This window comes from Poecile atricapillus, chromosome 2, assembly GCF_030490865.1.
Source record: "Poecile atricapillus isolate bPoeAtr1 chromosome 2, bPoeAtr1.hap1, whole genome shotgun sequence".
NCBI classification, from domain to species: Eukaryota; Metazoa; Chordata; class Aves; order Passeriformes; family Paridae; genus Poecile; species Poecile atricapillus.
The window spans coordinates 38,782,986-38,810,287 of record NC_081250.1 but is presented as its reverse complement, the minus strand read 5'-3'; the positions used below and the strand labels follow the sequence as shown (position 1 = coordinate 38,810,287).

Below are 27,302 nucleotides of genomic sequence, written 5' to 3'. Positions count from 1 at the left end.
ACAGTATTTTCACTCTAGAGAAAAGAATTCATCTCTTCAACCATTGCATTGATTGCATGCTTTGAGGTCAAGCTTTGAATTTGTCCTTGGCAAAGATGAACAAGGTCTCTCCTTGTTTTCTCTTCATCTCTAACCATACTGTCTGATAGCTAATGAAGTGTACAGAATGTGCTAGAGGTTGAGATACTTTGCCTGTGACTCAGCATGATTTTCTCTGCTTTTCAACAAATACCGTTAATAATTGTCAGATTTTATTAGACTTGCCTTTTTGTTTTCTATTTCATGCTGTATATTACGCTAATTGAAAAAATGGAAAAAGAAAAAGTGTGATTTTGTTCTTGCTTACATTGTTGACAAAAAATACCCGTTTACTTCAGAGTTTCCATCATCCCATTCCCAGTTAAAATGCTTATGCTTGCAGGTAGTTCTCCCTGGTTGTAAAGGACTGAAAAAAAGGAATTTCATTCATGAAGGAATGAAAGGTTAATTAATAATTTTGAAGGCCTCAACATTAATTGATTGTTCTGAGTTATGCCTGGACTTTCCCAGAATACTCTTAAAGCTTTTTTGTTTTTTGACTTTGTGATGTGGGTTTCTAAATTGTTGACAAATGTGTCATAGAGAGCGGCTGAGTTGAAGTAGGTGTTTATTGAAATGGCTCGATCCTTTCATTATTCTAAACTGCTACTGACCCTACCTGTTTGGGGAGTTGAGCAGAAAATAGCTACTTTTAAAAAAACCAAACTTCCAGGCTGAGAAACTCTTTGAATGGGCACACTGCAATGCGAACCCATCTTATAATGTGTAATGAGCTATAAATATAAATATATATAATATTATATTAATGTATCAAGATATATATTTGATCTATAATATCAAATTTCCAATAAAAATAATGGCAACACAAACACAAATACTGTTCATGAGATGAGCAGCATCAATTGAAAATAAACCTACTGAATGTGTCTAATCAGCCTGTAGTTTAGGTGGTGAATTGATGAGATCAGTTGTATGTATTGCTATTTCCAAAGTATTTGAAATGTTTGTTCGGAACAGCTAATTAAGATGGCAAATAAATAAAGACCTCTACTCCAGAGTGTTCAGAATGATTAACTCTACAAAATAACATACTTGCTACAGTTACATAAAAAGAACCTTTTAGTTTTGGTGTTAACTGGAGTGAAACTGAAATAGTTACATCAGAAGGTTCTTTTTACCAAATGGATCTTTAATACAGATTTCTTTACTCTTTTCAGTGAAAGAACAGAAAATGAAGCTCTAATAAGGTAAGATTTTTTATTTTTTTTTTCATTATTCCACTTTAGTAAGATATTCAAGTTAATTTGAGATAATTTTAACAAGTATACTCAGCATTTTAGGCTAGATTCTGGACCAGTAGATTTTAGCATTTCACTAGTAGATGCCAGTTTGGGTCAGTAGGTCAAAGCATAAAAAAGAGAGAGTACAGTATTGCAGAATGAGTTTAATAGCATTTAACTTTTTGTTATTGGTACTGTACCACCGTTTGGTTTTCAGTCATAATAAGATGCCTTCATAGATTTGGAAACTGCCTGTAAGGAATTTACAGGTAAATGTTTTTCAGCAGATGCTATAGTTTTCACTACGCAAACAAGGAAATCTTTTTCTTCCAGTTTGAAAATGAAATACTAGAGGATATGCTGATAAAATAAGTAGCTTGGTTACAGATTTTTGGTTGTTTGAGATTTGGTGGTGGGAGTTTATGAGTTATGTAGTTAAATAAAAAAAGGAGGGGTGAACTCTTCCAAGAGTGAGTATTTCTCCTTACATAAAACATAATTCAGCTGCCTTCCGCAAATGGATTGTGTATCATCTGCTAGATGGGCAAAAGGCAGAAGATGGTGTTTCAATATACTACCAACTGCAAGGGATGTTAAAAAAGTGGTTTTATCTTTCCATTTCTTCCATTGCTAGCGAGGATGCTGACATTCATGTGGTGTGTCACCTAGAAAATGAAGCATCTATGTCGAATAACAAAGCCAGGTGTACAATAGCAAGATATTCTGACAGGCAGCTGAAGTATGAACCTGTTCAGAGTATTACAAAAATATATAGTTACTTTTCTGTCACAGTTAATATTTCAATTATAATAGTCATTGTCAGGATTCCAAGGAAGGGAAGTGTTCTTGGTTATTGCTTTTTCCTCCCATATTTGCCTGGTTTGGTTTTTTGTATCCATGCTTAAAGTAAAATTTTGCAGAGTTGTTAGCTGGATTTCATATTCCTGTTTCAAGTCAAATGGCTTCCAAAAGGAAGGGTGTTCAAAAGAAATTTTTTTAAAAGCTGTTGACATCAGTAAAAGTTGATATGTCTGCATAAACTGTGTTCCCAGTTTGCAGAGGGGCATTCATGGAATAGGGAAGATGGAAGCTTGAAAAAAAAAGCACTTAAGCTATGCAAAATATAAACTGCTAGAAACCACAAGTGAGTAGAAATGTGAAGTATTAATGGAAAAAACAGTAGTGTTGTGAAAAAGTAATGAGGTGTCATAACAAATGGTGGTGTAAATAGTAGACTATCTTTGCAATTCTTACTTTGTATTGGTACGTGGAGACTATGTGCATCTATTTGCAGCTACAAAGGTGTGTGCTTATATAATACATCTCTGAGACAGCAAGATGCTGCTGTTTTTCATCCAATCAGTGAGAAGGACTGAAAACCCTTCTGGAATAGGGCTAATGAAGCTAAGGAACTTTATAGTGTGTTGAGAACCACATGGGTAGTGCAGGGATTTAGTAAATGCCAGAAGAAATTCCAGTTCTGAGCAGTCTTTGTACACTGATCTCATCAGCATCCATGATCCAGGAAGAACACAAGTCCTCCTTCTGTCTCTTTACCAGGATTCAGCCATACAAGCCCTGGGCAAACGTTGCAAAAATGAATTAAACTTGCTGTGTCTGTAGTTGATCACCTAACACAAGGGAGCCTTATGTGGAGCCTCTGAATGCTACAGTAATACAAATACCTAAGTAATACGCCTAAGTAATATCGCATGACAGCAGTAGTGGAAATTTACTTATTTTGTTTACCAGAGTCACAGCTGGAAGTATTTTAGGGTGTACATTGCTCACTCCTGGATTTCTGCCTTGGCAGTGCCTGCAGAAGTACCAGGTCATTTTTATGTGATTTGACATATGGGCAGTAGAAAAGAACCTGCCATTAGGCATCTTTTTCTTTCTAAGTTAATTGTAGTGTTTAGTAACTACTGATCCAGTTTGAGCTAAAATTTGTTAGGTTGAAAATGAAGCTATGCAGGTCACAGTGCTGTTCATCCCAAATTTCCAGGTCATACAAATGGGTGCTACAGAAGCTGGAAAAGCTTGTTAAAGAAGATGTTCGGCGCCTTCCCCTCACATTTGAATTGACTTTTCTCTTTTAGTCTCTTTAGTCAGAAGCTATCTCTAGTACACCACCGCAGATGCTGTGCAATTGACTCAGGAATCCCTGTTTTGGTTTGCCAAGCAGGCAAACTATTTATCTCAGGTAAGAGAATTTTGAGGTGTGATGTGGTTAGTATCTAAAAATATCAAGGGATGTAGGGAGATGGGATAGGGCTCCAACAGACAAAAACATGGCAAGATAAGGAAGACGAGTTCACGGTGGAATTACGATACTGTGGGTGTAATTAACCATTGGAAACGCTTAGAAAGGAATGTGGTAGATCACTTGGAGTAATTAAATCAAGATTAGATCTGCTTCTGAAATATCTTCTAGTAGAGTTACAAGTTCTTGTGCTTTGTAAAGAAATTGCTGCATGAGGTATTACAGGCTGTGCCAGGCAGGAAGTCAGACCAGATTACCATAAGAGTTCCTCCAGGCCTTTTAAATCCACATCTCCACCAACAAAGGCTCTTATGTGGTACAGGCTGCCACAGAATTTCCAAAATCTGAGGTGGAGCAGGTCACTCTTGTTTCAGTGGTGAAAGGTTGAAAAGTCTTTGAGCAGATCCTTGCAGAGATGTGGTGGTGGGTGCTCAGTGCTGCTGAGCTTTTTTTTTTGTGTGCCTATGGACCAATACTAAGCGAGTTCCTGCCCTTGTCTAATCAGCCCACAAACACGTCTTTCTGCATAATCTTCTAATATTTTACCTGATTTGTTTAGTGGTTTGCATTTGTTTATTGAGTTCAGTGAAAAACAATAATTTTTCTATGATGCTTATTGCATCCCTTCTATGATACAAGTAAAGTCCTGAATGAGTTCAGCATTTTCTTCAGTTACTCAGTGAGCATAATTCCATTGTCTTTAACACAAGATCTTCTATAGCCACTCTTAATATCCCTATGTGTAAAAGGGCAGGGGACATTTTTAGCAGATTATGTAGAATTCCTAGGGTAAAATAATCTGCTTTCCCCAAAACTGAAAAAGTAGTAACTTGTATGTTTGCTCTGGGACCTCCATGGAATACTGAGAGTGGAGGACACTCGTCTTTCAGTTCTTTTCACCTACAGGGAGGTGTATTCTTGTCTTTCTGGGTAAGAGGCAGCAAATCCTTTTAATAGAAAAGAGATTAAAATAGATCAAAAAGTAATTTTATACTAGAAGAAACACAAAACACTGCGGTGAACAAGAATAGCCCTGGCTCCTTCTTGTTACTTTGATAAGCTCATTAATTTCAACATTCAGAATTAATCAGGAATTACTGTGCAAAATCTTGCAAATGGAAAAATCCATCAACTTGAGCTCAGAATTATGTCACCCTACAGTACTTAGGTTGCATAGCTTTTGTTACAGGAATGTTCAGCGTAATTCCACAGCAGCATGACAGGAAGAACAGCTAAGAGTTGTCCTGGCCATATGTAGGGATAAAAACTTAGTCAGGAAAGTTTTCATGTAATTCTGTCTCTGTAGAAAGATCTATGAAAAGGCTTTTCTATAAAATTATCCGGGGTAAATTCAAGAGTGAGCCCAGGAATATTAGAGGATATTTTTTCCCCCAGAATACCTGATACCCAGCCTAACAACAGGTAGTTTGCACTTGGTACCTGACCATCCCTACTGCTCTCCCTCCCTGGACCAACATCTACTTATGGTTTACACATGGCAGCCTAGACCTGAATTGGAAAAATATTGGACTAAATCAATAGTAGAACTAAAGCAGAGAAGAGAGATAGTATTGTGTTTGATAAACCAAAGGTGGTTGAGGTAAGTAAGTTTGTGTCCCTCCACGTGGAGTCTCCACTGGCTTTCATGGACATCCAAGAAAGAGAGAAAGTAAGACGAGGACAAGATGCTGGAAAAAGATAAAAAATGGTTAATTACCCTTGCTAGTAGGTTAGGGATTCATGGCTGTGGTGAAAGGAGAGAAGACTTTGGTTATTCAGGAATCAAACGTGTTTGCTTGGTTGCTACGCAATATTAGTTGTGATTTTTTAGCATGAGGTTTCTCTTCTGCACCACGTCTCTTGAAAATATGTTACATGCCTATGGTTTTCACAAATTCCTGATAGCCATAATACTGACTGTGGAGAGTATTTAAAAACAAACTTCAGGATGTCTCTTTTTCACATGTTTTTGCAACCAGTGAGTCACTCTTAATGGATACTTCAGTTCTGAAAAGGAGTGGAGGAGGCAGTGCCATGGAAGAAAATTGCCCTCTCCATTAATAATGTATTTGAGACATCATATTGCTGCTATTTCCTGCCATGTGAAAGCTCATGGCTAAGTCATTTGATGTAAAAGAAAACATTATTTTCTACCACAGAAGAAGTGCCTCTACTGGACAGTGGCACACAAGTCTGCAAAACTGACCTTGGTTATCACCGAGGGTTTCCGTGGCATTTCTTTCTGTTCAGGCAATTAATGCTGTAAAAGCATTCCAGAAGACAGAAAAGAGCAGTTGTGTTGAGGTCTGGGGAGTTCCTTTGGCACATCTCCAGTGCAAATCCATTGTTTGTGTCTAAGAACTGCACTTGCTTTAAAAGCTCAGTTTTACTGCACTTGAAACCTATTCAGTCTTGTTTCGTGCACTCTGCTTACTTAATAACCCCTATACAAGAATCCATGATTTTGCCTGGGTAGCTTGCTGCTCTCTTCCAAGAGAAAAAATATACTCTTTTAAAAATTTGTTAAATGCCCATGCCAGGCTGGAGCAGAAGTTGGTGTGTAAAGGAGTACCTGGTGCTTACGCTGTGCTCACAGTGTCTGCTCAGATGAGAGTCAGGCGTGCTGTGCTCAGTGTTACAGAGCTCTGCAGAAAGTGTCAGTTCAGGGAAATTCTGCTGCCGTGAGAGAACGGGAGCATCAGGAATGTTCTCTCCCGCTTAATGGAAGTGTGGCTTTTGGTGACTAGTACATTTAAAAAATAGCAGATTGCGTGTATGCGCTCATTGACCGAGTCCCACTTGAACATCCCAGTGATGGTCAGGACAGCAGATCCTGCTGTTTGCTGCAGCCCTGGGAGACTGGATGAGGCTCTGGTAGCAGCAGGCTGGTTCAGCATATGTCTGGCTGCTACCAGAAGGGATTTGCAGCCGTACAATTTTTGGTTTTCAGTATTTCTGAAAGATTGCCAGGATGGTCAAACAGATTAATTCCCATCAGTGGGAGAGACAGCTGCTCATTTGACTACATCTGCTTCATTTGACTGTGTGGATCATCTTAGTGGATGGAATGGGCTCCAGAGACCTGCCTGTGGAGAAGAGAGGCAGGTAGGACAACGTGCACTGTGTCAGAAATTCACTTTGTCTTTGACATTCCAGAAATGGTCTTGCCTTATGGATGTGGTGGAGGGGTAGGTAGTTTGTGTAATTGTCTGATCTTTGCCCTTTTGCACATCGCCCCTCTATTTCAGACCTGAGGGATCCACCATCTACAGAACAGATGAGTTAACTACAGAATATTTCAGATGGCTGTACCCTGCTAATAGCACTAGTCAAAGCCTCCCCACCCCCATGATGTATTACTGTGAAAACATGGATAAGAGAGTAAAGGTTGGAAAAGTCAATGTTGGCTGAATAATAGTAGTCCTAATCTCTCTAGGCAATATGTATTCCCTGCCTTTTTTCCTCGCTTCAAGGATTAAACACCTGTCTAGAAGCTGCTAGAGATCTAGAAGGTGTTAGCTAGATTTGCTTCTAGGTTATTCTCATTCAGCACCATCCTCAGACCAAGCTTTGGTTCTATTGTTTCAGTTTCCCCATCTGTGTCTTTAATCCAGTTCTCTTTCTTTAATCACATCCTATGTAGAATGGTCCCACAGCTCTTCTCCACTCTAAGCTTAAGGTCTCAATTGTTGTGCAGGAGACCCTGTGAATTATTTTATTTTGTCAGCTGAGGTAAACAGGCAGTAAAAACATACACTGAGGCACAAAATGTTCTCTAATCAGTTATTTGACAAGCGCGTTTAATTATTTAGCATAGCTTGTAAAAGTAATGAAGTCCTTGTAACATGAGATTTAACACTCTCCTATTAATTTTTTTCCTTAAGAGGTGGGAAAAGACTGCTATATTTTTGTGTGCAAACTGAGAGCATGAAGCTAATGAGATTTGACTGAGAATACGTAAAAGGGGCTGGAACCTTTCAGTGCTACTTAAGAGTTTTGCTAATAGGTAGTAAATCCAAGCACATCCCACAGTTAGATAAGATTCTGCCTTTGTTGGCAAACCAGAAGGTGCTGTCTGATGCTTTGCCAAAGCAAAGCAGAATTTTCTTGAACCAGCTGTATTTTTTTTTTTTAATGTTTAGCTTAGTAAAAAGAAAAGCTGTAAGTTGCAGTCTTGCTCAAGAGGTATCATTCAAAACAATTTTTTGTAGCATGATAGATTTCATGTTGCTACAAAATAACTATTTAATCCACGCTAATATTTTTGGTTCCCTCAGGCAGGGAGAGAAGTTCCAACTTTTTACTCAAGTAAGTGCAAATGGAATCTAGCAGGAAGTCCAAAGTAAAATGCATGTATATCCGAGAGATTTTTTAATGGATTTTAGATCCAGCCAGCCAGGATTGATGGCTGATTTTGCTCCTGACAGAGAACATTTTATCTCAAAGTTAAAAAGCCCTTATCCCCAAAAAAGGAAAAGAACCCAAAAAGAACCTGTGTTTGATTGGTTTGAGTTGTACGGTGAACTACATCAGTTACAATTACATTGAAAAAAAGTGAAAAAAAAGAAGAAAGGCAGCCTGACATGCTTTGTTTACAGTCACAAAGCTGTCTCAACCATGCCAGACCAACTCAGGGACTGAAGGGAACAGTCTAGTGACTCCATAGACTTGCACTTACTGGTTAGTTTCTAATTCCATGATCTTATGTCATCCACTGGGGCTTCACTTTGTAGTACAAAGGAATATTGTGTGCAGGGAATATTTCTTATCTTGACAGCTGCTCTGTCAAGTGCAGTAGCAGAGTTTGACCCATGGAGGACATGAGCTCTCTGTGGGCTTCCTACGAAAGCTCTCATGGTCCTTGTCAGACAGGAGAATGGGAGGCAAGCATTTGAATTTTGTGCTTCTCCTATATCTGCAGAGGGAACAAGGACTAAATGGATCCCACTTTATTTTTTTCTTCAAATGTGAACCACTGAATGAAGCTCCTACTGCTGTTTTCCCTTTCTGCTCAGAGTCAGTAAGAGCTCTTCTCTGGTACCATGATGGGCAGACCTGTTTGCAATGGATCAGTCTTGAGACAGTCATCATGCTTGCATTTAAGAAAATCTTTCAGGACACATCTGCTCATTAGTGCTCTCTCTCTTTTGATCTGTTAGAAAGTCATTCCCATCCTTCTAGCATCAGCATCTTTCATTGTCCTTTCACAAATTAATTTAAAAACCAATCATCCTTTTTTGATTTAATAATCACAGAAAAGAACAAACAGAGGTAAAGGTAAAATAATACAATTTCAGGAGGGAAATTGTGTGTTCTGAAGCGAAACTTGAATGCATGTGCACCTCACAGAAAAGAAGCAGGTTTCTCTAATGTTCACCCAGAAATTACGGAAAGTATTCCCTTCCATGTCTGACTGTCACAAAGGAAAAGTAGTACTGAATTTTTGCTGACTCTGAGGATGTCAGGTTAAAATTTGTCACAGTCCTTTAGTTGTAGTAGATGTAGAGAACAGAGAGAGAATACTATTGAGCAGTTATGACAAGTTTTGACATTTCTGGTTTTCTTTATATTAAGATGCTAACTGTAGACACTATTAGTCTCACCCCCTGCTTGGGGTTGAGTCAGAGAGCCTTAAGTTTCCAGATACAGAGTAAGTTTGCAAAATGTTAAGATATACAGGACAGTAAAATTTTCAGTATAGAGCCGGTTTAAAATAAATTGACAGTACTAACCCATGAAGTTTTCCAGGTAAATAACCACAGTGCAGATGTTCATCAGCTCTGATTTTCTTGAGATACAGGATGTTGTGCTTTTTCTGGCCCGAAATTCCATTTCTGAAAACAAATTGATTGGAAAATACTTAGATTTATAGGAGGAGCTCCTGCTTTGCTGGCAGAAAAAGCTAAGTGAAAATGACAGGGAGTGCTTGCTTCTTTCTGCAAGTCCTGTCTTCAGTGGGAAAATGGCAGGCTGACCCTGGTGTGCTCCAGCTCTGCGTGGGAGGATTTGATGTACTTTGTTTCCAAAAGCTGGTTGTAGTTGCAGCTTTCACATATGGAGGTTAAACACGGGACTGCTGTAAAAATGTACTAGAATTCATAATTATGTTTAAATTTTATTTTTCCTTGCTTCCTCGAAATAAAATAATTAAAGGAACATAAAATAATAACAGAGGAGAAAAAGGCAATTTCTTGTTCTTATGGGATCATAAAATCATAGAATGGCTTGGGTTGGAAGGGACCTTAGAGGTTATCTAGTTCCAAACCCCCTGCCTAAGGTAAGGACACCTTCCACTTGACCAGGTGGCTCAAGGCCCCATCCAGCCTGGCCTTGAGCACTTCCAGGGTTTGAACACTCACAGCTTCCCTGGGCAACCTGTTCCAGTGCCCCACCACCCTCACAGAAAATAATCCTAACCAGGTTCCTAAATGCTGGATCTGATAATATTGCAGTCATTGTATCAAAACCTTTTAGAGCCTCTTAACTTCTTCTGCCTTCCTTAAATTGCCAGTACAGATGCTCCAACTAATTCTTAAATGAAGTGGAAATTGCACAAATAGGAGTTATTTGAAGCTGCAGAATGATTTTACACTCATTCTTATGTAATGAGCTAGAACTGCGCAGCTGACCAAAAACCAGTCCTTAATTCAGAATTCCAGCCTGTTTTTCACTTCAGTGGCTTTGTAAACTTCCCTCTAGTCTTTATGCACTGTTTTATGTGGTTTAACAGAAATTCTGAGAAAATAAAGGAAAATGAACCATGGACATGGAGAAATGTGGGAGGACAGATGAAGTGAGAGATTTCACATTGGAATGGGGCATAGAGAAAGCAGTTCTGTAAGAATGGTTTGATCAAAATGTTTGGGATGGTAAAGTGACATAGAGAAAAATTTTGATTAATTGAGAGAGAATGCATGTCAGGAAAGATGTGATTTATTGGACTGGAGAAGTCTTCCTCGACAATGGCAAGTGGCATAGTCTTCCACATAAAGTGTCTGTCTTGGTTGGGAACTGAAAACCTGGTTGCATAAAGACTAGAAAATAGCAGTGTAGAACCTGTGCTTCTGTAGGTGAGCACTCTTCAAGCAAAAAACCTATTTCTACATCCATATTCTGACTTGCTTGAGAGAGCTCCATGAATCTGGTTCAGGCTTGGGATATAACCATAAGGTATGTTTTCTCTGCTTGCTCCCTTTTTCCCCTAAATGTTATTATAGTGCAACTTGGCTCTGTCCACACAGTCTGGAGCAGACTGTGTTGTAACTTGCTTTAGCCGCCGCCGAGTTTAACAGCTTTTGGCTTTGTAAGTAATGCCTTAGGAGAACTCTTGCTCATCTGTTCCCTGAGCCAAAGGAAAACTCCTCCAGTAGCTTTCCCAGTGTTTTCTCTGGCTGGAACACATAGTTACCGATTGCTAGGTGAAGATACACTATCTTTAATCTTATTTTTGTATTTTTGGTTTGTCCAGCTGACATATTCTAAGATAACCACTTTAAAGCAGTGAAGGAGGACTTTCACAGCAGATTTTCTTTTCTTTTTCCCGCACTCCATGTAATTAAACTCTTCCACTGGTGGGAAAAATGTTTTTCCTTGATGTAAATGTGTGACAAGTAGTTGAATACTGAGCCAGTCAGTCACATTTCTGTGCTAAGCACACTATTTCCAATATTTTTCATAACAGAATGACTTTGTTTCTTAGCCCTGTACTGTTGGCTTTCTGATCCTATTGTCATTTAATCTATTGCAAGAAATGCATCCATTGGGAAATCGTTAAATAGGATCTCAATAAACATTTGGATTATATTTAGCAAGTACAAATCACTAGGAGATATTTACATATTTATTTGTTGAATCTCAGCTTCCACTTCAGGTTAGATGAGACATAAACAATTATACAGCACCTCTGGCAAAGATTTAGTCTTCAAAGCAAGTCAAAGTAACACTGGGAATTTGGAGGAAGATTTCTGAAGTTTTAGAAGGAACTGTGAAAGGCTTGTGCTATGTTTTAGCTCCATACATTTTATGACAAGTATGGAATTAATGTTGTGGGTTTTTGCTCTGATGCATCTTGTTTGTTTTACTCTAATATATCCTTCTAAAAAATATTTGTGGCAGCACTAGACAGAGACTGCACCTTTGCCTGCATCATTAATGTAAAAATTACCCTAATTTAAAGCCAGCTAAAATATTTCAGGGGTGGCATGGTGGTTTGTTTGTTTGTTTATTTGGTTTGGGGTGGTTTGTTTGTTTGTTATTTTCACAGGGTCTATGGATCAGACTCTGCATTGTACTTTGTAACAGAGGCCACAGATAACTGTGATCTGACAGAAAGGTTTTAACAGGTTTTATGTAAGATCCAGAATCAAGAGGCCAGGTACCACAGCATGCTTTTATGCCTTAGTAGAGGAAATACTTCTTTGGATGTGTTCTTGGCCTGCTTCATTTTAGGAGAATCTTTGTGTAAATTATAGGTGAAAATTAATGTAATTAATTGTAATTAGTATAGTGTTTATAGTGGATACATGTTCCAAAATCTTGAACAACAGTGCAGGAGACTTCATAGTTTTCAGGAACTGTAGATTTACAGCAGCAATTAGATGATTTAGGCCAACCCTGAATACCTTTTGAACTCTGCATTTACTGTCCATTTGCATCTTTGAAAATCCTCCCGCTTATTGACAATTAAATTTGATGCCTTGTTACTTGTTCAGATGAAAACACTTGGCATGCTCTTTGTTTGTGTCTCAGTGTGCCTTGTTTATTTAGTAGCATTGCTGGATTTTAAGTTCTGGAGATAAACCAAAGCATTAAGGGCACAGGGCTTACTTGCTGTTCATTGCTTGTCCCCTCTTGCATGCCTGGATATGCAGGAAAGTCTTGCACTGAAAGTGAGACTGACAAGCTTCCAATTCTGAAAACAAAGTGCTGGTTTTTTTATATATAGTAAAAGTCTTGAGAAGGCACTTCTCTTGGTACTCTGTTCCTACACATCCACATGCTCTTTGAAGCTCCCTCCTTAATATTTGTCCTATTAAATCTGTGTTGTTTAAAGGGGAAGAAACAATAAAGGGCGTTTTAGGATGTGTGATCCCTTAATGTTATTTCATACTTTGATGGGAATAATCAGTTGGGTTGGAGTCTGTACTTTGATTAGCAGAAAGATATCCTTGTTAAATCCTTGAACTGTATTTTCTTTTGAGCCACATGCTTCTGTAATCATTTCCAGTTTTGCAGAGTATTATGTTCAAAATACTATGTTCTGTATGAGGTCCATGTAAACTTATTTTTTTCTATTTCATAAGCATGAGGAGTCATTTGTTAGTACCTAGCCTTGTGTCAGAAAAATAAGATTATTCAAACTGCATTTGTGATCTCTGACATGAAATTCCTCTTGCAACTTCTTCCATTTTCTTTCACTTAGGTAGGCCTCCATTTTTCTTCAAGTTCTAGTAAAGCTTCATGTACAAGAATCCCTGCCCTACATTGTAATTACTCTTTCTCTCTCTCTTTTATTTATTTTTTCTTTTTTTTTTCTTTTTTTTTTTTTTTTCCCTAGTGTTTGCAAGACCAATTTGCAGTTTTCAGTGGATTAAACTTATAGCTGAAGAAGATGGGGGAGGTTTCCTGTTTTTGACCACAACTAGTTGCACCTAGAAGAGCTTAGTTCAGGCAAGTAACTGCCTTTCAGTCAGTGGCCAGAGGAAGCCAGCATTTTTAATGAAAATTTAGAGTCTGGATGCGTTTTGTCTGTGCTATTTATTTTTCCTTGAAGGCAGAGATAAGGAAGGATGTGCAGTGATGCAGGACTGAATGAAGGATAGCAGAGGAGACACCAAGACTGGATGCAGGAACAGAAGGAGATTTACTTTCTTCAGTGTTACCTGATAGATCTATTTTTATATAGAAATGTCACCTGACAGAAGTCAGGAGAGAGAATATCCAAGTAGTTTAGATGCAGCTAGAGGCAGGGAGCAAAAGCCACGAGGGAGTAGAAGAGGCAGTTGAGGTGATCTGAATACACAGCTGTATATAAAAATAGCAGATGGAAGGGGAGAGGTCTTTGAGGAAGCTGACCACGTACTGCATGTTGCTGTAATCACAGCATAGAAGCTGGTACTAATTGGCAGTGGATAAATCCAGTGAAAGACTGATGTGTTATGATGGAGAACTCAGGAGGAAAAAGTGAGAAACAGATGACTGAAAGAAGACTGACACCAGAAAAAAAAGGAGGAAAAGAGGGAGATAAGTAGAGATTTGAGGCTGAGAAGGAAGAAGGATGTGATTAAAGAACTGAGGACAGCAAATGTAAGGTAGTTGGGCAGCAACTGGGAATAAAGTAAAAAAACCCCAAACCCCATGAAAATGGGGTTTCCTAGTGGCATGAGAAAGATGCAAGTGTGTGAGTCTGAAGACTCATTTTCTTTAGGTGGAAAGGCACATCTGTCAGCAGAGTTTATCTGGGGAAAGAGCAGTGTTTTGTTTTCCAAGACCAAAGAAACACTATGGAAAGATAAAACTAAAAACAGTCCTGGAGAAGAAACTAGAGACAAAGATGTCAGAATCCCTTTTGGAACAAAACAAAGATTAATATATCCAGCCAGAGAAAACTCTCCTAAAATCTGTGGCTGGTGTGGTTTTAGTAGAATTACCGTGGTGTCTGAGAAGGAAGGTGGGTGAATGACAAGCTAATGAGGATGTACCAAGAGGCATGAACAAGTCAGGGTCATGCAGGCATGAAGAAGTCTTCATGCAATGGACATGTCTGTACTAGTAAATTAAATGAGACTAGAAGCAGTCCCTGGCCCTGGAAATTAAATGTATCTACTGTTGACTGTCCCTGGCCTAGTTTGGTGCATACTTACGGGAACTCACCTGAACTATTCCCAGGTAAAGTTTGAAAGTTATCTTGGGATTGTTCCCAGTAGGCAGTTTGAAAGCAACCACCCTGTTTTGGAGGGTGATAGACTTTATTAGCATGGCACCTTTCTGTGCCAGTTGGCCTCAACATTCTTGGACATGTTTATTTTGCTTGTAGAAATAGAGCTGTAAATGGCTCAGTAGATGCAATCCCTTAGAAACTTAGGACATCGGCAATATTTGATGCAAGCTGTGACAGGCAGCGAATATGATTTCTTCTTTAAAATGTTGCTGAACTGTGATGTTGATGTGCCATCAGATTTTGTTTTCACAGAGTAGGATGACATTGTACAAGAGTTGGTGATACAAAGTAAGTTTGTAACAAGCATGCATTTACTTATTTCCATTTAAATATTCTACAAGCATAAGTAAACATGGGTCATAAATAACACTCCAACTCACAGAAGGGCAGGCTGTGAAATTAAGGAAACAAGGTTGTGAGGTTGGTAGGGTTTGGGCTGGACTAAGAAACCCAAAAATTTAAAAGTAGAGGAAATATTTTTTAAAGTTCTTTAAACATGTGTAAAAACAAGGCAAATCTCCAGACCTAAACAGATAAGATAAATATGGATCTAGAATCTATAGATCTATGGAATAGCTGTAATGTAAAGGTGATGGAGACATGGAAGCTTTGCAGTTAGTGTAGAAAAATGTGCAAAATGAAATTTCATGTGTTGTTCTGGATTTTGAATTCGGGAATGATTTAAACTAAAACAGGAACAGCAAGAAAACCATTGCTGAGAGCCTTTATCTTAGCAGAACAGGCTAGCAAAGTGACACCCAGAGTGTGATAAGATAGTTCCTTGATAAATACAATAAGGAAGGGACTGGTACAGAGGAAGGCTGGTTAATAAAACTAAACAGTGGTGACACGTGAACAAAGTCAGTAACGGATATCAATTTTAGCAGAAAGCAGTCAATTGTCCCTGAAACTAAAGTTAGATCATTCATGTTTATAGAAGCAGCATTCATCTCAGCTCACATTTTCTAAATGGGTTTGTGAACGTGACCTGTTCTTAACCAGGCACAACATCAGTTTTGTGAGGAGCTTCAGAGATGATCAGGAGGATTTGCACTTTCCTTTTGGACGCCTTAGCTTCTGAAGAGCCAAATGCAACCTTTTTGGAAAGGACTGAGCAGGGTATTTGGCAGTTCTCCTCCAGCGTATCATCAGTCTTTCAGTAGTCATCCTATACTCATGAATCCTTTCCTCTTCAGTTACAGAATTATAGAATCATAGAGTAATTTGGGTTGGGTCTTTCACTAGACCAGATTGCTCAAAACCTCATCCAACCTGTTCTTGAACAGTTCCAGGGATGGGGCATCCATAGCTTCTCTGGACAACCTGTTCCAGTGCTCAGCATCCTCACAGTAAAGAATTTCTTCCTAAATTACACCTATCTTCTTTCAGTTTAAAGCCCTAGTCCTCATACATTTTTTACATGTCATTGTAAAAAATCCCTCTCCAGATCTCTTGTAGGCCCCCTATAAGTGCTGGAAGGTGATCTAAGGTGTCCCTAGAGCCTTCTTCAGTTCTGCCCTTTAGGTTGTTGAGAGTTGATTTTGTATATGTTCTCCATGGTCTCCACCACAGGTGCTGTGCTGCTTTCCTGGTTCAGCTTCATGGGAAATCATGGCCACACAGCAAGTTCACCTGAAGGAGCTTGTCTCTGGGGAGCGTTGTGTCACACTGTGTCAAACTGTTGCACTATTTTTTTCTTGGTTTGCCCTCTTGCTGGGGCAGGATTTCATGCAGAGCATTCAAAATGCATGTTAGTGTAATATTGGGAAATGTTTTCTTTGTGTGTGACTCTATGTGAATGTGAATTGACAACCCCAAATTGTGAAAATAGGTAATTTTAATGTCTTATTATTTTTGTTGGCCTTTACGTATTTCTATAAATACTGTGTAGTTTAATATATACCAGACTGATGAATGTGGAAGCCCTCCATGTCTCTAAATGAAAACTTTCAAATATAAATAGCTTTAATACTGTAAATAGAAAAATCTCTATGCTGTATTTATCACTGACCCCTGTTTTTTTCCGCTTCCATTGCATCTCCCATTTTATTTTTAGTGATGCTTACTTAAAATAGTTTCCCTGCTTTCCTGTTGGCCATTATATGGCCACTGTGGAATCCAAGTGATTTCTAAGCCAGATGGTAAGGAAAGTGTTCCTTACTTGAGCAGTGTGAGGCATGTCTGTTCAGACCTTCTTCACTGATGGCATCAGCTTTGTCTGTTTGATTGAGTTCGTGTACATATTCCTTATCTGGTTTCAAAATGTGATTCCAATATCCTTCAGGACCTCCTGTTCTTTGATGTTATTCTATGTCCCCCTCATAAGATGGTAGCTCTGGTTTTGCTAACTTACTAAAGTCATACTCTTCACAAAAGTCACTATGTTGGCAGCCCATAACAATTTTTTTTTCTAGTTTAATTAGTTTTACTATGTTGATGTGTTATTGATCACCTCAGCTGCTCACAAAGTAATTGGAATAGCTTTAAGTTTTGGTGGTCCTCAGGCCTTAGCTTTGACTTCAGTGTTGAAACTGCAGCTTCCTGTGCAGTTTTAATTTGTGCTATTAGATCCTTCTCCCCCTTTTTGTGTGTTAATAGATACATAATTTAAGGTAGGGTTGAATGTAGTGTAAGCCACGTTACTGTTTGTTAGGGGTTGCAGGCCGCAGTTGTCTTCCAACACTACTTGTTTGAAGGGGCTGCAAGGGCATCATATGGTTCTTTTGTCCTGAAGTGTCTCAAGAAAGGGAAGTATATATCTGTAAGGACCTGCTGATTATCTGTACACTGCTCGAAATGACAGATGAAGTGTAGAAATGCAGTTATTTAAGGGAAATCAGTTGATTTCTTGTAACTCTGCCTGCATGCTTTGGTCTCAGCCTGAAACACTGCTGTGGGAAGGAAGAGGAAGGAAGCAAGATAGGAATTCTTATGGCAAAGAAGTTGGAAACAGGTAGGACAAGTGGACAAGTTTTGTGTGCACATCACCAGTAGCAAAAGGTTTCCTGGCACTTCTGAGGCAGCAGTGGCTCTGTACCAAGAGAAACGCTTCTCCTGCGTCATTTTCCAGCAACCAGGAGCTGTGTCTGTACGGACAGATGAGCTGGGCCCAGGATGTACCTCAGACATGTCAAGGTGCTTGGTATCCTTCCTTGTGGGGTCCCAAGAGCAGCAGGTCTGGGAGCTGACGTGATGAGATGTGAGAGGTGATGTTCCTGTCTCTGTCCCAGCCTGTGCTACTGTAGTCATTGCCATGAGACCACCTGTACCTTGGACTTCTTGCAGCTCTGGAGGAGCAAAGACAGGAGCAGAAATGTGTTCTCTCATCTTTGAGAGGTGGAGGAGGCATTGCTGCTTGTCAAATAGGAAATCCCCAAAATGCCCAGCTACTACTTATGAACTAAAACTGTTTTCCTGCCCTCATCAGGCAGAAATATTGTTTCCTGCCAGTAGGCCATCATGAAGATTCCTTAACTTTACATCCAAGCAGACTGCTGTTGCATCCAGCAAATGGCAGATAAAATGGTCTGTGTTCATGGGACTCTGAGACTCTGGGGAATCATGGACTCATTTAACCATCAATCTTTATGCTTTGAGGCATGCCAGCATCTGCAAGCTTCTTGTTAGTTTTAAAAGCGATTGATGTAATTTTATTTTTATGCAGCGCCTTGAGATGCCTATTGAGAAGGACTCTTAAAATAGGTGTAATTTAATGTGCTGTTCAGACTTCTCATTAATCTGCTTGTCTTTACTCTTACCCAGAGGTAAAATACAAAAGCTACAGAGGGAGGAGTTTGGAATAAAATGATAGAAAAGGGGGCTCTGAAGTAAAGACATTTAGTACTGAGGACTAAGACTAGCAGTGGAGGAAACAGAACAGGATGTTCAGAAAGTCCAGGCCTTTGGCATGAGTTAAGGAGCTTGGAAAATAAGCAGGGCTACAGTGAATTTGTGAAACAATGTTTGTCTTCCTAAACTGAATACTGGAAAGGATCCATTTCACACTTTGCCTTTGCCAGCACCCTGATATCTATTGCAGCACTCATCTTCTGGCCTCTTTATTTTCAGAGAAAAGTTTGACTTTGTGTTTAGAAGTTATTTGTGCTTCCTGCTTTCTTATGGCACTAACACGATCACATTGTGGCTACGGGGCTAAACTTTGGAGTCTTAATCTTTGGGCCTGCTGTGCCACCCTGTTTCTGATGTTTGTATTTTAACTTCAGCCATGGGCTTAAAAGACTCCACTTCCACTTTACTTCACCACTTCTTTGTCTGCATGGGTAAATTAATCAGGGCCAGGACTTGTATCTTATGATTGTCCATATTGTTTAATTTCTAGCACATTCCATGACATGATTTTGGTCCGTGCCAACTAGCACACTCCCAGATGACAGCAGTGGCAGGATGGCGTGGGAGAGAGACTGTTCTCAACAGGCATTATTGAAGAGGTAACCATGTTTTGCAGGGGAAAACGGTGTAAAGGTGTGGATTGGAACTGGCTTTGCCTTTCTCCCCAAGCCTCTGGATTCTGATATATTTTATGCACTAGGACCAGTCTCTCTCGATCTTAGCATTTGCAAAAGATACTGAAATACAAACTTTTGCTTCCTCATTGCATCGCTAGGTGCTGTTATCCACAAAAACATCAAGCCACCTCCTCCTTCTCCCTGTGGGCCATCTGCTCAGGCTTACAGCAACACTTCCATGGTGATAAGATCTTTTATCTTTGAATACGAGTCAGGTTAGGGGCACAACTCAAGTTTTATGTCAAGCCAGTTCACAACAAAAGCAGTCCCTCTGAACCCGAGTGAGCTTTCCAGAGAGTGGTCTTCCATCGTGCAGCATATTTGCACACAGAGGTACAGCAGTAGCTCACTTAGGCAGTGTTGTCACAGGCCCACAGCAGCAAGTTAGATAAGTAATTGCTGTTCTGGTATGTATGTATTTGCTTATCACACAGGGTCATGACGATTGCACATACAGATTGTACATTTGCTTGCACACAGGTGTTTTTTTTTAATTTCCCACCTATAATTCACTCTTCGGGCTTTGTTTGTTGCACTTTACATGAGAATAGGGAATGTTTACTTTCCCCTGTGGGATTTCTAGTTTGTGAAGCCCTCTGCAATTCTTTGTTATGTAAGGGATCATTGAATTTCAGAGCATTGCTAATGCTTTGGCTGAATGTGTTTTTCCAAAAATTGTCTATATAAGGTGCACCTCTGTATGAAATATTCTTTATAAACCTTAATTGCTCTCCTTCTGACTACATTTTTAGTGCCTGATTTTCATTTGCAAATGGAGATATTATTAAAACCATCGTCTTCCTCTTGCCCACTGTTGCAAATATTTTTTTATTTAGGTAGTACATGGTGTGATGTTTGTAGGACATGCATCAACAGTAGCTACAGGCTGCACGGACTTGGGTTTTTGTCTTGAAAATGATAGGATTAGCTGCATAGTGAGCCTGTATCTATCATCAAGATTTAAGCTCTTGAGCCTGTTGTTGGTGCCACTGGAGCAGCAAAGGAAGAAACCACTGCTGAGTCACTGGACTAACCAGTGTAGGTTTCTTCATCGTGACAGTCTGTGTACAGCGCTGTTATCGAGGGGATTAGAAACACTGAGCAAAAGGGATTTTGTTGTGTTAGTGCTGGGTGAAATGGTGCTTTTACAAACTGGTGTGGTGGGCAGGTTTGAGGCTAGTGAGAGCCATGATGGTGACAGTCACAGAAATTGTTAGGAAAAAGAAAGGCCGCGAGAGGTGCAGGGTCTCCTGTGTAAACTCTGTTAACAGTTGTTGCCAGTCGGTGCACTGAAAAGTCAGTCTGGAAGAGATTGTGCTGACTACAAGTTTCTGTAGCCTTTGGTGGTGCCAGCTGCAAAAATAGGCAAATCCGGCTGCAGTGGAAGGGCGTGATGGGGCAGCTCCAGCCCAACTGCTACCCTGGAGGCGTTTTGGAGGCTTTGGCTGGAAGCCGTGAAATGCATCTCCCAGGGGAGGACTGCACTGCAAACAGACCTTGCCCTTCCCTGTCGTTGGATTCCTTTGGCAGTAGGCAGAACACCTAAACATATTTATGGTAAACTGCAGTGATTTTTGTGCCCCTCTTTGAGATGGATGTGAGCTTTGCATTGTGTTCATTAATTCATCTCACATATGACCCTTTCAAAAGGTCTCGTAATAGCAGCCGTTCATTAGTGGTGGCATTGTGCCTGGATGAAGGCCAGGTGAAAACATGTTTCTCAATTTCTCACTCTTACATGGCCTGAACCAAACATTAACAGCTCCCCATTGATTTAAGTGGCTCTTGGTTGGATCAAGCCTACTCTGTTTCAGGAATCAAAGGACTGGAGGACTAGTTCCTATTTTTCCTTGGAGTTTAGCTTTCTTAAAGAGGAGAACTGAGAGATCCTCTGCACCCCATCCTCAAGGAATACCTTTGAAATAGGATACTTGTTTACATGTATAAAGAGGTTAGCATTAAAAGTAACTTAGAAGTAATGAAATAAACTTTTATGTGTGCTTTAGAGGACTTTCTCTTTTCCAACAGAATTATGGTCCTTGGTAACTTGGTCAATTCTGTGTAGGAAAGATGTTTCTAAGAAGGGGTTCATGTACAGGGAAAAAAAATCCCACTGAACAAAACAAGCTTTCTGCTGAAAATTAAGAGTTTTAAAAAACATAAAACTACTTTATCTGTTATAATTTTATGTTTTTTTTTTTTTCAGGGAATAATTATTTTTCTTGTTCATCTTATTTACTTTTCTTAGGAAAGGGAGAATTTGGGGATCACTCAGTAAACAAGAAATCTCAATAAGAGCCAATCATTGCTTCAGGCAGCAAATGGACCACAGCAAATGTAGGCAGACTGGTGTTAGCTCCCATGAACTGTAATGACACTTAGATTGTTACTGAACTAAGTATGCAGGTCAATGGGTAGGTCTCTGCGTCCCATACTGGAGCTCTTACTGCTGTATGATTCACTGCTTTTAGGACCTGCATTAGTAAGATTAAAGTCAGTGCTGCTTTGCCTGCCTAGCTCCTTCCTGCGGGGAATGCAGGAGAAAAATACTTGTGAAATCCCGAGCACGCAGGAAACAAAGAGGAGATCCATGCTTGCCTTGCTGCAGTGATTTTGAGACTTTTCTACACTTTCCTGTGGGACAAATTGCTGTTCTGTCTCATTTTTGTTGGTGTTGTTCAGACATCAGTTATTCAGTTCCTACCCTTGCACAAGTGCCAAAAATCACAGATGTGGAAATCTTGGACACTGTGATTTTTCACAGCATTCATGACAAAAAGACAGTTGGCTTCAGAGATCAGAGGCATCTTGGAATATGAAAAAAGCTCTTTTAAGTGTATTCTTCCTTTGTAAAGGCAGTTGCTCATTCAAACCGCAGTCAAGTGTGAGTACCCTCAGCTGGAACCCGCTGCTGCAGTGTGGTCTTGCTCCTGTTTGCAGTCAACGGGGTTGTTCGGGCCACTGCAACTCATTACCCAGGCTTTTCATCAGCTGCTGAGCATCATTTGTTTTTTGGAGTTTACTCCCTTAAAAATATGGCAGTCATCAGTAGAAAACCAACTGAAATGAGAAGTGCTGGACTTGTTTTCTATGTTAGGTATTATGTGGTTCTATAGCAAATAAAAGGTATAGTTTATTTAGTTTTATTCAAACAAATAATTTGCAACAGCTGGTAAGGAAGGGGAACAGCCATGAGCTGAAAATAAAATTTATGGCACAATTCTGTGTACGTTGTCGGGGAATCATTCCCATGCAACCCAGTAATGGCGCAGAGATTTCAGGGATTATGTTCGGATTAAATGTCATCAAGAGCTGAGCCTTGGCAGTATGCCAGGAAGGTCATATGAGGAAAGTCCCAAACTTTTACACTCAGATAAAATTGTGTTCTGCTTAATAATCATAATACACTGCAAATCTTAGCACAAATTATGACTTAAGTTATGAAATCTCATAATAATTTTATTTTTAGAAAATTTATTATTTAGTTTAGATTCAGGGTTTTTCGCTGCTATTTGGGATTTAAGACTATGTCAGCAATTTTTTTTTTTGAGTGTACAGGTTTTTTCTTGGTAGCATGACATTAAGAAACTTTAGACCAAAACTTCTACAAGTCTTAAAATTTGAAATTTTTCATTTTGAAGTTAAACACGAATCCAGCAATAGCCTGCTAATACTTCCACAAATATTATTTCCCAGAAACATCCCCATTATTTTTGAGAAGTATAAAATGCTGTAATTCCATGGCATTTATGGAAGATTACTTTATTATTGGGAGGGAATGAGAAAATAGTTACGAATGCATAGTTGAGGATTGCTTTTTCTTTTATTTATCTGTGGATGGTCATTCCAAAATACCTATGGAATTATGAAGGAATATGCTGACAGTCTAATACTTCATTGAGAATGTCTCATTTTGGTTTTAGTCTGATCTGTTTACAGTAGATTGGCTTCAATTACAGAAGGGAATTCTTTCCCTAGGGGATATCTATACATGGAATTGTAGAGCCTTAGCTATAGAACTTGAAATAAACACTCTTTTAATCTACTTGCCATCTCTGGAAAAAAAAAAAAAAAAGCTGAAAATATTTTAAAAGCGATTCCTTAAATCTCTTAAGTGCTCTCAGATATGATCCTACTATGCATATACCTAAGGATATATGATAATTTTTTCTGTCTCGTTTCATTTGCTGCCTGGCACTGACCCCAGCAGTGGGCACACCCTTTCCTGCTGCCCTTGGTGGGCATCGGGTGCTATGGAGAGAATTGTCACAAGACTCTTTTGGGTGCAACCAACCTCCTGAATAAAACCAAAGCTGTTGAATATGATTTACCAGTGAGCTTCAACAAAAAGGGAGCAAAAATTGGAGCCATTAGCCAAAGCAGTGATGAGACTCTGGATTCAGGGCTCCACCTTTATTTCCTGGTTATATTTGCATCCCATATTTGTAAGCCTTATTTTAGGTATACTGTATATACTTAAGTATGTGTTTATATACCAAATTATGCATATGTGTGTACACATATGTGTTTGTGCATGCTGAAGTTTATTTTCCCCTTCCTCCTCCTCTCCTCTTTGCTCACCTTGCCTGCTGCAGTGAGGCACGAGACCAGGAAGAAAATTGTTTTAGTTGAGGAGGGCCAGCATTGCAATGGGAGAGCCTAATCATCTTCAGTTCATTGAAGTGTAGAGGTTGGGAGATAACAATCAGAGTTGTCAGATTCTGGAAGGGGTCACAGTGATAACAGTGGGGTCAAAAGTCAAACTGAAAAGCACCAGGAGATGTGGCTGGGTGCAGCAGCAGGACCCCAGGCTGGGCGCCAGGCTCCCGAGGCAGAGTGCTGCCAAAATTTGCAGAACAACTGATTCAATTAGTTTGTTATTTATGAAGGGTACCGTATGCAACCCTCAACATGTCAACAGTTCTTTAAAGTGAAGATGTAAGAAATTCCAGTTAGAAGTCAGTCCTTTAAATACTATGAATAAACAAAGTAAATTTAATTATTTCAATAAACTTAAAGACCTCATGTTGTACCATTAATTTGTCCTGAATTATTGATAGGATTTTTTCCATTACTTTTCTAGACCTTTATTTAAACTACAGTCAGTAGAATTTTACCATCCTACAGCCCCAGACACACAGTAATAAATCAACCCTTATTTCCTTATTTGCTTGAAGCTAATATGACAACAAATAGTCTGTTCACATACATTATTTCTTTGTACTACATCATATGCAAATATTTCAATTATTATCCTTTTATCTCTATAATATTTTAACAGCAAGATACAACATGTTTCTCTGATAAACTGAGTTATGTAAAAGCAGCTTTCACATCTACATAATGCTTTAACAAAGCATTCCCTCTATTTCAAGTTAAAATGTGTGTTCATCTTGGGAATATCCTCATAAAGAAACTTAATTTGCCTTATTAAGAAACACTTGTGTATTCTCATAAGTTTCAATTTTTTTATTTTTTTTTAATAATAATTTTATCACACTTTGGACTCCTGCCTACCCAGGCTGCCTGGGGCTGGCAAAGGTTTGGTAAGTTGAATTCTGCAGTTAATTTTTGTTTATAAAGGATGTAGCTTGACTTCCTTGCACCATTTTTTTTCTCCCCCTTCTGTGAATATTTACGTAACTGGATGTTTACTTTCCAGTATTAATCCTTGAGAATGATGATTTTCCCTCCAAAGCTGGTAGGACCCTGAAAACTGACGTTAGCCCAGCAGGGCTCATCCAGCTTCGTTCCTGTGCAGCGCTGTGTCACCAGCATGTTTTTTTAAGCAGGATTGTTCCGAGGGCCTGTGAGATCCCTTGGCATGGGGCAGCCTCCCTCCCCCTGTGTGAGTGGCTGTGTCCTGGTGCCCGCGGTGTCACAGGGGTGGCCATGGCAGGTGCTCTGCTGGGTACCTGGGTGATGGAGGTGACCCGTGTGTGCTGCCCACCCAGCTGGGTTGAGTATCCAGAGTTGAGTATCAGGTGCTTAGGGCTGTGTGAGGTTGCACTGGTTGTATTCTGAAGTATTTGAAGAGTTTTATCCTAACGTGTAAAGCAAAACATGTGAGGTATGTCTCCCCCTTTCCCAAAGAAGGGGAAGAGAAACACGTAATGATAGAAGAAATAATTTCCTCTTAACTCTGGATGTACTGTCTCGAGGCTTTTTATAAAACCAAATAGCATTACTAAGCATCTCTTTGCTGGAGGGGTGTGAAATAGCCAGGTGTGCTTTGTGTAAAAGCAAGTGATTGTAGCCTGAAACATCGCTACAGACGCTCCATGAGTCAGATCATTCATGACTGCAATAACAAGATTATTCATGACAGGCTCCTCATTGTGACAATGGTCCTTTGTTTGAAGTCTGCATTGTGTATGTGCTATACTTCCGATTTGAAGATTCCTTCTCTGCTAGAAAACAGCATTGCAGCAGGGAACCAGAAGTGAAGATCAGTGCTGCTAAGTTCAGGATGTTACTCGGTGCTGGAAATAATTGGGAAAGTTCATAGTTGAGTTAAAAGCTGTAACCATGAACTTCACTGGGATGGTACTACTTACTGTTGGTTCTGAGGTAGGTTTTTAATTTGATTTTTAGCGAGTTGGTTTTTTGATTTTGTGGGTATTTTAAAACTCTTATCTTCTGATTAGAACTGGTTAAATACTGCCAAGAGAGTTTTGTTGCTCACGATCATGTAAGAGGTGTTTTTTCTTGCTAGTGCTGGTCCTTATGTCCACAGCCATTTTGTTTAAGGAAAGGAAGAACAAAAGCACAGCATTTCTTTAGTGATCAGAGACAGGTTAATTTTAAATTCCCCCTTATTCTTAATTTTTTCATGAAATGATTCTTGTCTCCATTATATAACTTCCATGGGGTCCCTATGTTAAGAGGTGATTACCTCCTGCAGCAGTGTGATTACACTTTGTGGTGGAACCACGACCTGGGTGTTTTAGACTTAGGTGCTAGAATATGGCTTGGATTTGTCTCCTGTACACCTGGGCGGTCAGGCTGAAACCAAGGCGTGATGTGCTCCAGGAAGTTCATCCCTGGTGAGGAGGGCTGGGGAGCAGGGGCTGCTGGAATCCTCTTGAGGAATCCCACAGAGCCCACAGGCAGCTCTGGTGGCTGTGCTGAGAGGGGGCAACCTCTGCCACCCCTGGGAAGATGATGATGGTGAGTCAGAGATGACTTTTATGAAAATGGAGACACCATCCCAGTGTGGCAGCAGCACCTCAGAGGGAATCACCAGAGCTGTTTGCTGCAGTAGCAGAGTTGAAAATAACCGTGTTTCCCATGGTCAGCAGCTGGTAAGGAAAACACAGAGCAAACTCGGTTCTTGAAAAGCTCTGAAACTAAAATGCTGCTTTTGTTTTTACTTCTGATTCCAGCTTTTGTCCTTGAAGCTCAGAAGTTTCCTGGTGTTTTCTTTTGAAACTGTGCTGTTTCATGCAAGGGAAACAAGACTAAAATAAATCCAATGCAAGCATTACAGAGACTCTATCTTCTATTTGGGCATGGGATTTTTAATTTTTTTCCCCAAATTAATTAAAATTAATTAATAATTAATAAATAATTATTTTTCCCCAAAATTAATTATTATATTCTACAGCAGAAGTTGTTTGGATTGTTATGGATGTTAGCTATGAATTTGTCCAGCATAAATTTGAATTCCAGGTCATTTTGTTGCAAGTTTGCAAAAATATTTATTTGCTCATTTTCAGAAATAAAATAGAAGGAGTTAATTGTTTGACAGGAAGAATAAAGCATTTGACTATTCTGTATTGTGTGGGATTGTTATGACAGACCTCTTTTGGTTGCACAGCATTCAAATTATACATCAGTAGGGTAATGGTATATTATGTCATCTGTTGGTACTTCTACAAGCAATTTCATTACCTCATTAAAAATTTACAGTGATCTGAAAGGCGCTTTGTGATAGATATAGTAATAATTATGCACGTGTGATTTTGTATAGTGTTATGTAGATTGTACATTTTCTGCATCCTGTAGCAAGAAACAGACTACTATTGCTCTTGAGATACTTGCCAGGTAATTGAATATAAAACCTGAATTTTTTACCGAAGTTTTTAGTATTTGGATTTTAGCCATTTCAGTTGCAGCTGACAAAAGTGCTTTCACTGTTATTGGGAAGATAATCAAATTGAGTTTGCTGAAATGGAGATAATTTTTTTGAGATTGATTTATTTACAAATGAGATTAAATGGGAATGCAATAATACTTTTTGCCCTAAGCAGTTA

At 39.4% G+C, this 27,302-nt stretch overlaps 1 protein-coding gene across 12 annotated transcripts in view; it reads left to right on the top strand.

Annotated features, from left to right (window-relative positions):
* The window catches only part of THRB (thyroid hormone receptor beta), a 156,383-nt gene that overhangs the window by 29,198 nt on the left and 99,883 nt on the right, over positions 1 to 27,302 (top strand). For 8 of the 12 annotated variants that reach the window (XM_058832711.1, XM_058832718.1, XM_058832708.1 and 5 more), the window contains one exon: positions 1,257 to 1,286. The exons of 3 other annotated variants lie outside the window; for them this stretch is intronic. The gene's annotated coding sequence lies outside the window, so the exon portion shown is untranslated. Of the gene's footprint in view, positions 1 to 1,256; positions 1,287 to 18,860; positions 18,970 to 27,302 lie in introns of all 12 variants that reach the window. One more of the 12 variants, XM_058832716.1, reaches the window with a different exon arrangement.